Genomic DNA, 10,088 nt, shown 5'->3' on the forward strand with positions numbered 1-10,088 from the left:
TTTTTCTTCATAAGGAGTGTATCTGTTTCGTTTAAAAAGGCACAATTTTTAAAATGTGGCGTAAAATCACCAGTTTCCTTATCATTTAAGAACTGGAAGCCTATTCCAATAGCTGTTAACTCCTCCTATTCAGGCTGAATATAGAGGGCCCTTCAGAATATGAATGAACCTTCTAAAAAACACTTGTATGAATTGAGTCTAATATGCAGGAAGCATTATTAAAAGTCAGATAAATATAGTATCATAGTAAAATAAAAAGTGCCTCATTTTTACAAAATGTGCTAACATGAATTTTCACCTCAAAAAAAAAAATAGAATGAATGCTCTGTATTATCTTTATAGGAAAAAAATCTGGAAACTAAACTTTATATAATTTTTAAGAGTTTTAGCCTTTTTTATATATGGTGGTGGTGGTGGGAGGAACGCTAATCAAAACTGTTCAGGAGAGTTACTTATGCTGATATGAGTGGATGTATAAAAATACCATCACAAGCAAAAAGAAAGAAAGAAACCGAAGGAAAAAGGCKTCAAAGTTCACCTTTGATTTTACTTTAAGGTCATTTTCATTCCCTTTCTTGCTTAGAGCTTTGATTTTTGGATCCAGTGTATTAACATTTTTAATATCTTTCACATGAATTAGAATTATGTACTTTTTGCTTTTATCTTTTCTTTTTCTCACAGGGTGCTTTCTTAAGTTGGTTACAAATCATACTCCAGTGGTAAAAAAAAACCAACAACAACAAAAAAAAAAAAACTGTGTCATAAGAAATCTGAGGTAAGCAGCATATTTTTTTACTCAGAAGGATGACCTGTCTAGTTGAAAAGATAATTAAAATTGTACAGAGGACGGAAAAGACCTTGACCTTAAAATTCTTGTGCAGTCTGCTATCTATGATATAACTTTTATACAAAACTTTTTTTAAAGTTGCAATGAATTTAAAATTAGAACCCTGTCAAGGATACAGTATTCCTATCTTAAAGTTCATGAAATATCAATTATTTTTTTCAATATTCCCATTAGATATGTCAGCTTAGGCTTATTTTTACTTAAATGGAGAGAAGTTTTAAGTCTTAGAAGTCCTTAATACCTCTACTTATATAGTATACTGAAGTATATAATCCTCTGTGTCACTAATTTGCTACTGCTGACGAGCTCATCATTTGCAACCTCTTAGCATTTTACAGAGAGCATGAATTGTCTCAAACCTGGTTCAAAATGTATAGGAATTAAAAAACTTAAAAGTATGAACGGCCTGAACATCTCAGTTTTTCTGCAGAAATGCTTCCAAATATAAGGGTATAAGGTTCTTTGAAAAAAAACCCAAAATACCAGGCAGTTATCAGAGGATCATGTGTGCCCAAACCAGGCTACTGGTCAGCCTTGCTGCTGTTGGGATAGGAGCTCCTCTACTCAACCTGCCTGGCTCGCGAGGAGTTACTTGCCTACTACAGTCCACCAGATTTGGCTGCCATTACCAGCAGTAGATCATCTATCAGCTGTTTAAACTTTCTATACATCTAAGTAACAAAAAAAAAAAATATTTATTAGGATTCCAGAGATATCCCCAGTATTTGTACATGACATTGTACCATGATTACTAAAATACACAAATCTAGGAACTAAGTATTCCATGTTTGAATAGTAGATTTAACACGTCAAAATTGTAGGATCTGTGAGCTCTCCTGAGAGTTCTTTTGGTTTTGCCTTATTTGTTTGTTTGGTTTTTAGTTATAATAACATTAGAGAGGTTGGAGAGAGGAAGACTTGTTAGAAGATGTAAAACATGGATGTACAAAAGCAGGTGTCTGTAGTATCTGAGCTCTGTGCAAATCTGGATCATCAAGAGGATAGTCCAACTCCCTTCACTGCAGGTAGTTTTGTCCAGCTTTGATATTCAGGCTCTCCAGCTGAGAAACCTGGACAGAAGTCCTGCCTTTGGATTGGAAATTCTGTTTCAAATTTCATTTGCATTTTCTGTAATTCATGTTTCATATGTTAAGGTGCCATGTCTTGTAACACAAATCTGAGGTACAATTTTGTTGCCATGAAAAGTTGTAGACAAAAGCATTTTCTATCACAAGTGCAATAAAGATAAAAACTGCAGGGCAGGTTATCAAGGTATTAAAAGGATTGAATGAGGATAGAGATAGCTTTGGGGTTTTTCTTTATGTAGGAATAAAAACCTTGTGAAGTAAAGGGACTAGTAAGTTGTATTACCTGAAGGAGATCACATTCTTTTTCGAAGAGTCTGTTGAAGTTGTGATAGAATCTTTTGTATGTCAAAACAATAAAGCCAGAGAAAAATCCTTTTTTTATTATTATGAATGTAAAGGGGAATATAAAACTTGAAAAWGTTTTATATCATATTTTGAAGACAAATACGTTACTATCAAAAATTAAATATATGAAAAAGAGTTTTTATTATTCTGATATTTTTAATTGGCCATTTTTAACTGTTGAATAACCTTCTTGGATTCGGCTAATAGGTCACCAGTGAAGCAGGCTTATTTGTATTTTATTTTATTTTTTTTTGTAAATGTTTCTCTTTCAAGTGATCTGTAAACTGTGAACAGTGAACATGTTCCTTTTAGTCATTTTAAGTTACAAAAAAACTTTATTGATTTTGGGATAGTCAGTCGTTTCTCTAGGAGCCTTCTTTTTGAGAAGCTAAGTATAGATCACATGCTAAGGAGTAGTTTTGACTTTATATCAAGTAAAATTATAGCAATAAAAATCGGCATGAATTAGTCATTTTCTTATAAATATATTAAATAAATATAGTTGCTAACACAGAGTCCCATAAGCCTACTCTTCAGGTTTGGGATTTTTTCCAAGTGGGCATAGTGTGTGGTGACTACCCTCATAGAAATTTGATGGCATAGTGTAGGCATTTACCATATATTATAACATTATTCCATAATTAATATTAAAGTAAATGATTATTCTGTGCAGAGCCAGCAAGTGTAATTTAATCATGGTACCTAGCTAGTTACTGTAATGTTTATATAAAATTATAACTTAATTTAATTGCTGTAGCTGAACAGTTCCTAGGAGCTCTGTTAATCTTAAGGTGTTTTCCTGGAGAGAAATTTGGATACAAATACTATTGCACTGCACTTTGTGAAACAAGTAGAAATTATTTCAATTACATTTAGCTATTACTGTCTAAAAGTACAGAAAATCAGCAATCTCCAGCTTTAACACAGCTAAACATCATTCTTGCTTATGAAAATGTATAGACCTGAATATAGACCTAAACAATGCTATTTCATGATCATATACATTATCTCATTTGTTATATTGTTATGTTCGTTGTTCTTTGTTTCTTGCTCTGAGCAAGAGCATATCATTTGGAGCCTGGGAAATGGCTCCAAACCATGGCATGCAATGGTTTAAGACTGGTTTCCACTGTCTTACTATGTAAAAAAAAACATAACTCGTTTCACCTGTGATAGCATTGTTCTTATTGAATACAGAGATATTTSTATATGCTGTCTTAATCCAAAAGATGATGCAGTAGGGGCTGCAACATAATCTTGATGACATTCTCTTTGTTGCAAAAAGTATTTATGATGTTAAATGAAAATCATACATACTTCATATGAAGAATGTATGATTTTAAATAAGTTTAGATCTTTCTCAGGGAAATATTCTTACTCTTGTATTTGAAAATCCTCTTCCTCAAAGTACTTCCTCAGCTGTTCACTTTGAATATATTCAATAAACTATTAAAATGCAAATTATTCACAAAATATAAATTCCATTCTGGGGGAGTCGATTGAATGTAATGTAAAGGAAGGCCATCTGTAATTAGGATGGTTACACTGAAATTTCATAAATGAACAACCCCTGTTACCAAAGAAATTATGTTAAAGAAAAGCATAAATCAGTATAGGATTACTTCTAGTCTCTCTGTACGGCCTTCTGTACCATTGCCTAGGACATCATGTCATGTAACACAGTCACAAACTTTTGTGCAGTGCCATGTCACAGGCAGGACTCTTGTCACCCCAGAAATTGTTAARAAGAGGCCATTTCTGCAAGGATAGACAACACTACCAAGTATTTAGAATGTAGGCTAAAAGAAGAAAAAGAAAACACACAACAAAGATAAGATTTTAGAGAATAAAAATGATCTGAAATATCATTTTTCCATCAATGAAGAAAACTGAATAGAATTGAGTTAAATGACTGCAAGAGAGTGGAAATGAGCAGCTGTATGAAAAGATATGGTGACTGATTGTGGACCAACCACAGCAAAGATGCTACTGAAATGGTGGCTGTAAATGTAATTAAAAATCAGTAATGATGAGAGGAATAAGAGGCAAGAAGCTRTATTGACTTGACTAAAATGCTTTTTTAGGGCAGCAGTTCTCAAACACCAGTGCAGAGACAATTAACTGCCYTCAGACAAGCTGGTGCACAAGAGAGCCTGTGCAAGCCGTAGAGGATGATCTCTGCTCTTCCCAGTTACTACATCTTCTAAAAGGCACCTCAAAATACTTTTCTATTATCACTTTACCATGCAAACAACTCTTGTCGTTCCCAGTGAGAGAGCTGAGTTGGGAACATGCATGCATGGAAAGTGCTGTTAAGGTACAGGACRCATAATGTGAGCAGTAGGTCTGCACTAGTGCAACCCCTCCAAAATAAGAATCAGAAATGTCTTCTTTGCACATATTCTGCTTCACTGTTAAATACTCCTGTTTCTGCTACTGTTAGTTAGTTGGCCTGCTGTTATACAAATTGCAGATACGTAGGAAGTTAAGTTCAGCTTCACACATGTGGTTTTTTTTTTTTCCCCCTTTGGAGTTTGTAAGAAAAATCAACTTTCACTTACTTCTATTATAGAGTTTCACTGAACAAGCTGCATTACAATATGTCAAAAGAGGTTTTACTTATAAAAGGAAGGGATTTACTTATAAAAGGAATTGTAATTTATTCGTTGTGCTTGAACCTTAATGTTCAGATATGCAGAAGAGACCATATTATATTGTAGGAATTCTCTTTCTTTTCAGTGCCTGTATTGCCTTCTGATAATTACAGATGACTTTTATACAAGGAGCTTTGCTTCTAGTCCATCTGAAATACAGGAAGGGGTTAGGCTTCCCTTAAAAGTTCTTAAAGGGTGTGATTAGCTAAGAAAGATGTGATGACTAGGCCTTCTTATAGTATGTGAATTTTATATATTTCTTCCAGCTACTTACTCCAGGCTAGTCATCTCTGTTACTATTAAAGTTTTACTTTTTTCTTTTTCTTTTTTTTTTTTTTTTTTTAAGTAAGCATAGCTTACTAAAGCATAGTATAACTGCTAGAAACAGAAAAGCTATGGTCAGCATGTCCATTTGCTTGCAATTGCAGGTTTTTCCTGCAATATATCATCTAGTGCTTTGATTTGTGCCTATTATTTAAATGATGCAAATGATTTAATTTCTTCTGGTTTCCTTAAGACATTATTTCACAGACATTATTAAATGGTTTATAGTACTATAACATGGATTTTCAAATATTCAATGGAATTGAATAATTCAATTTCATTGAATAATGAAAGTTTGGCATTACATGGCAATTGCCACGAGATTTTTCTCTCAGGCAATGAAAACTTCAAATTAGTCCCACTGTTTTTTTTTTTTTTTTTTTTCTTTCCCCATGTTTTTGGGGTTGAGTTTTGTGCCTTAGTGGAATTTAAGAAAGAGCTAAAAAGAAAATTTTCATTTGAGAAGACCATTTGTGATAACGAATGTCTGTGAACAAAGATAATAGATTCTTTCCTAATGATTCTCTTCCTCTTCATAAAACTCATAAAACCGTAGATACTTAAAAGAAGGAAAAGTTGAGCTCCTCTCAGATTTTCCAGTGGCAAAAAGGTGACACTTAATGCCATAAAGTAATGAGGGTAAAAGGTTAATCACAGTAGAGAAATCCAAGTAGCACAATAAAGACGATGAAGGCTTGCTACAAGCATTTCTGGGAAAAAAAAATGAACTTCTTAAGCCTTTCATAATTTGCATCTTTTTTTGTAGTGCTCAATAGACAAGACAGCAATTTTCTGTCTTTTATAAAGCAGCTAAAAATACTTCATGGTGGACTGCAAAACAATTAATCATCCTCTGGGGTCTGGAGTTCTCCAAGATGTTATATTTATGAACAACACCTTAAATAGAGTTTTCTGCCTTTATTTTTTCCTTCTGTGGGCAACTTAAAAATCTTTTCTCATAACCTTTTATGTTTTCATTCTGAAACTATTATTCAGGACTATTTTTTTCTCAATTAATTGCATTTCTAGTCATTGTCTAGCCCAGGATCATTTTTAAGTCCTAATTCTTTTCAGATCAATTTCTGTCATTACAAATAGATATAAATAGAACCTTTTTTTTTTTTTTTTCCCAAGTAAGACAATGACAGACACAATTTGATCTGTTATATTTCTACTCTTAATATAATCATGTATTGATATCACTCTGTGTTCAATCAGACTTTTAGATATGCTTTGCTTGCATAGCTTTATTTTTTAATATTCAACCTCTGTAGGTCTCCTGGAAATCCTGGATTTCCAGGTCTTTCTCTTTTCCAGGTCTCCTGGATGGGTGACTGTGGTAATGACTTTGCCTTCGGCTGTGGTGAGTATGGTAAAGTAACATGAATCACAAGACAGTCCACTACAGTCAGAGTCACAAGATTACACAAAAATTGACCATATAATTCCTATATGGCATCCCATATCTGTTCTACCTATAGGTTAGCATGAAAATGAAGAGAAACTGGCCTTAGAATAAATAAGTTCTTTTTTTAAAACTATGAGCCTTTTAATATGATGGGGAAGAACCTGATTTTTGTGTCTTAGCATCCCCTGGGGTGTCCAACTTTTATCCATTCTGTTTTCACTAGCATTATTCATCTCCTGACACACCTATAAAAGACAAGAGCAGTAACTTCCCTTTCACCAGTGCAAAACCTCTGTTCTTATCTACTCTTCACTCTGCAGTGGGTTATTGTACCTAAAGACTGTAAAAAAGTACCAGTTTTCTTTTTCTTTCCTTAAAAGCAATCACATGCTTTATCACTGAGAAAAGTGACCTATGTGACCATAAAGCATGAATTCAGAAATCCATTGCATTCTCTGAGCCCAAAACTGCAGTGGGACTCAAAGTGAATCTGGAGATTGCAGAGGATCAGTGAACTAAGCAGGAGGCATTAGTATGATAAGCAATCATTTCAATTTTCTCTTTCCATTTTTCATGCTGTGGGACTTATATTAAAAAAAGCACTCAGATCTGAGTTTCAATCATTTCACCACAGAATCAGATGAGATTAACAAGATTTCAATACAATAATAACAGAGGTGCATGTACTCATTAGAAAATTAAAAAAAAAAAAAACTCAATAGAGTTTAAAGGAAAACTATATTGACAAAATTCTCATATAAAGTTCTCAAATATCTTATGTTTTGACTGTGTCTATGAGAAGCTTTGCAGCGGTTATCTATTCTTTCTAGGGTTTAAAGAACAAGAATTGAATGGAAAGCAAGAATGAGTTTTGGAAAGAAACATGTCTTGAATGTTTCCTTGGAATTACATTTAAGACCTGATTGTTATGGAAGATATCATATGATAATCACACTATGGGCAAATTGGAACTTAGAGATTAGAAGTGCAAACATATATATCTAAACCTTCAGGGATGTGAAAATGTTGTGATATTCACACGTCCTTATAAAGACATTATTTTTTAAAAATGTTTTTATTGCTCTGGAGAAAAATTATTTTCTGTGCTACAAGGTATTGATGTCATTTTAGATGGTTAGTTCTTTGGTTCATGAACTCTTACACTTACATAAACTTACTGATCAATCAAATATTCTAAGTGAAGGAGTTTTATTGTATGTCTTAAAGGTGGTTTGCCTAAACAGTTGTATTCATACTGAGGGATTCTTCAAGTGTAAATAAGTTTTAAATTCATCRTTTACTTTGGATATTGCCTGAATGCTTGTATGTGTTCTAATGTATGACAATCTCACAAAACTTCATTTTCTCCTCTGTTGTAGGCACTATTTTTGGCTGGAGTTAGCTATGTCTTTGTTATTGTCTAGCAAACAATAATTARCACAGGTGTAAGTGACAGCATTTTCCACATGTCAATTAAAAAAGAAATCACTCATAGAAACTTAAAAACAATTGGAGTATGGAATTCCAGGGCTTTTGTGTGGATTTTATGTCATGGACTGGCATGAAAATCATCCTTACATCTGAATTTCTATTTTTGGGCATTAACTTGCTGGTATCTTGAATGAGCACTTACTGTCTAAAAGATATTAAGAAAATTTCTATTTGAGCTGTTTCAGAGATAATGTAATCATATGTATCACATGTCATTGAGGCATATTTTTATACCTTAAAGTGATCGGCAGGCCCTATACTGGAGCCATTATATTCCTTCTAACCTGTGTTATCATAACCTTGTGGTTCTAGACTTGGTCTCTTCACCTATTTTGTTTGCATTTTAAGGTTCTCTGGTATCATTTCCTCCCTAGTGGAGGAAAGATTTGTTGTAGTAAGAATTTAACACTCAGGCTGAATATGACTGAATATTAATTTTTCTTGGCTTCTTTCTGAGAAATTAATGCTTCCAAGTCCTCAAAAGAAGCCATAGGTGTCATAGACACAGCTTTCCTGTTCCACAGTTTTCTGTGCAAGTCAAACTCTATTCATTTGTTTTGATGGCATTACTCCACTTTGTATACCAGAGCAGATGGTCTACCAAGGAGCAGAAGTAATATGACACAACTGGAAATTTGCCTAGAGCAAGTTCCTACTGCTTTTCTATGGCTTTCCTTTCAGCCATTCACCATGTAATCTTTTTTTTAACTGGTTATAGAAAGAAATGTTGAGCAATATCTCGTTCAAGAGCTAATTACTGATCAACACTTCTGAATAGCGAGCATTTTAGATATAACCTTCAGTTATACAATCTGTGGTCATGGAGATCCAGGAAGGGAATGCATGCTCAGTACTTTTCTGACCACTCCTGTCTGAGTGGGATGACTTATCTGTTATTTTATGATATGTATTAATTACATGTTAACTACATTTACTTAGGTCTATTTTGATACATTGGATCATTTGGAAAAAGAACCCTTTTAGAATTAAAGCAACTATCAGGAATAAACCACAAGCACTAGAATTCCTCTGTGGGACAGACTTAATATGAATTAAAAATCTCTTTGTGAAGTGATTRTTTTTCCAGTTTGTTCAACTTGCTGTTAATTAAGGTTTATTTCTATGCTTTTCACTGCTTCTATTAAATCTATATGTTCACTGTCTTTTAATAAAAAAGTAGATTTTTGTTAGAAACTCCATTGCTCAAAGTTACATAAGAAAAGTCCACAAGACCTATTTTTAAATTAACCAGTTAAAATTATGTCCATACAGCAATAATTTATCTACAATTATTTTTACTACATATGTCAAAGATTTAACCTTGTACCTATTAATTCTGTGCATAGTATCTGGTTCTTGTTCTCTTAGGAAAATTTCGGCAGAAGTTCCAGCTCTACTTCTGTCATCCCTACTTTATTTTGATGTTTACAACCAGACACAGCCTGAAGAAATCAAACGGCAGGTAAGAGCAGTAGCACTGCCACAAACAGACAATGCAACTATAGATGCTATTCTCTCTCTAGAGATTCCTTTTTCTCCTCTGACTATTGATGAAAATGAGCATTTGCACACTTCTTTTCTCAGCAGTGACTTGCGGATGCTGGAAATAAAGACCACAACACAAAGGCTTCTGTCCATGGCTACAGTTTGTGAATAGGAAAGGCTGTGTTGGCAACTCCAATAGGGAACACTTCTGTTGGATGTGCTGTTCTTCCCCTCAGCAGGCTATGCTTCTTTCTACTTTTTCTTTAATGGAGTGTTCCTCTCTTCCAGGCTCCAATTACTTTGTATTTTTGCTTTTTTAGAGTTTCCTGCTGAATTTCACCCTGCATTTCTCCCTCACAACATCCTGTGCTTCTCCCATTACCACTTGACTGTTTTGCTGTGCCCAAAGTTTTTGAAGCAAATCCCTGTGCATTTTCCTGTCCTCT

General features: G+C 33.8%; 1 long non-coding RNA gene across 1 annotated transcript; it reads left to right on the top strand.

Annotated features, from left to right (window-relative positions):
- The first annotated feature begins 749 nt into the window (after window positions 1-749).
- On the top strand, window positions 750-9,546 carry LOC112949255. Its single transcript, XR_003249777.1, has 3 exons — window positions 750-775; window positions 6,576-6,621; window positions 9,526-9,546. It is a non-coding gene; the product is annotated as an uncharacterized LOC112949255 (long non-coding RNA).
- The last annotated feature ends 542 nt before the right edge of the window (window positions 9,547-10,088 follow it).

Source organism: Nothoprocta perdicaria, unplaced genomic scaffold, assembly GCF_003342845.1.
Source record: "Nothoprocta perdicaria isolate Ctin4 unplaced genomic scaffold, notPer1 scaffold_29, whole genome shotgun sequence".
Classification (NCBI taxonomy): domain Eukaryota; kingdom Metazoa; phylum Chordata; class Aves; order Tinamiformes; family Tinamidae; genus Nothoprocta; species Nothoprocta perdicaria.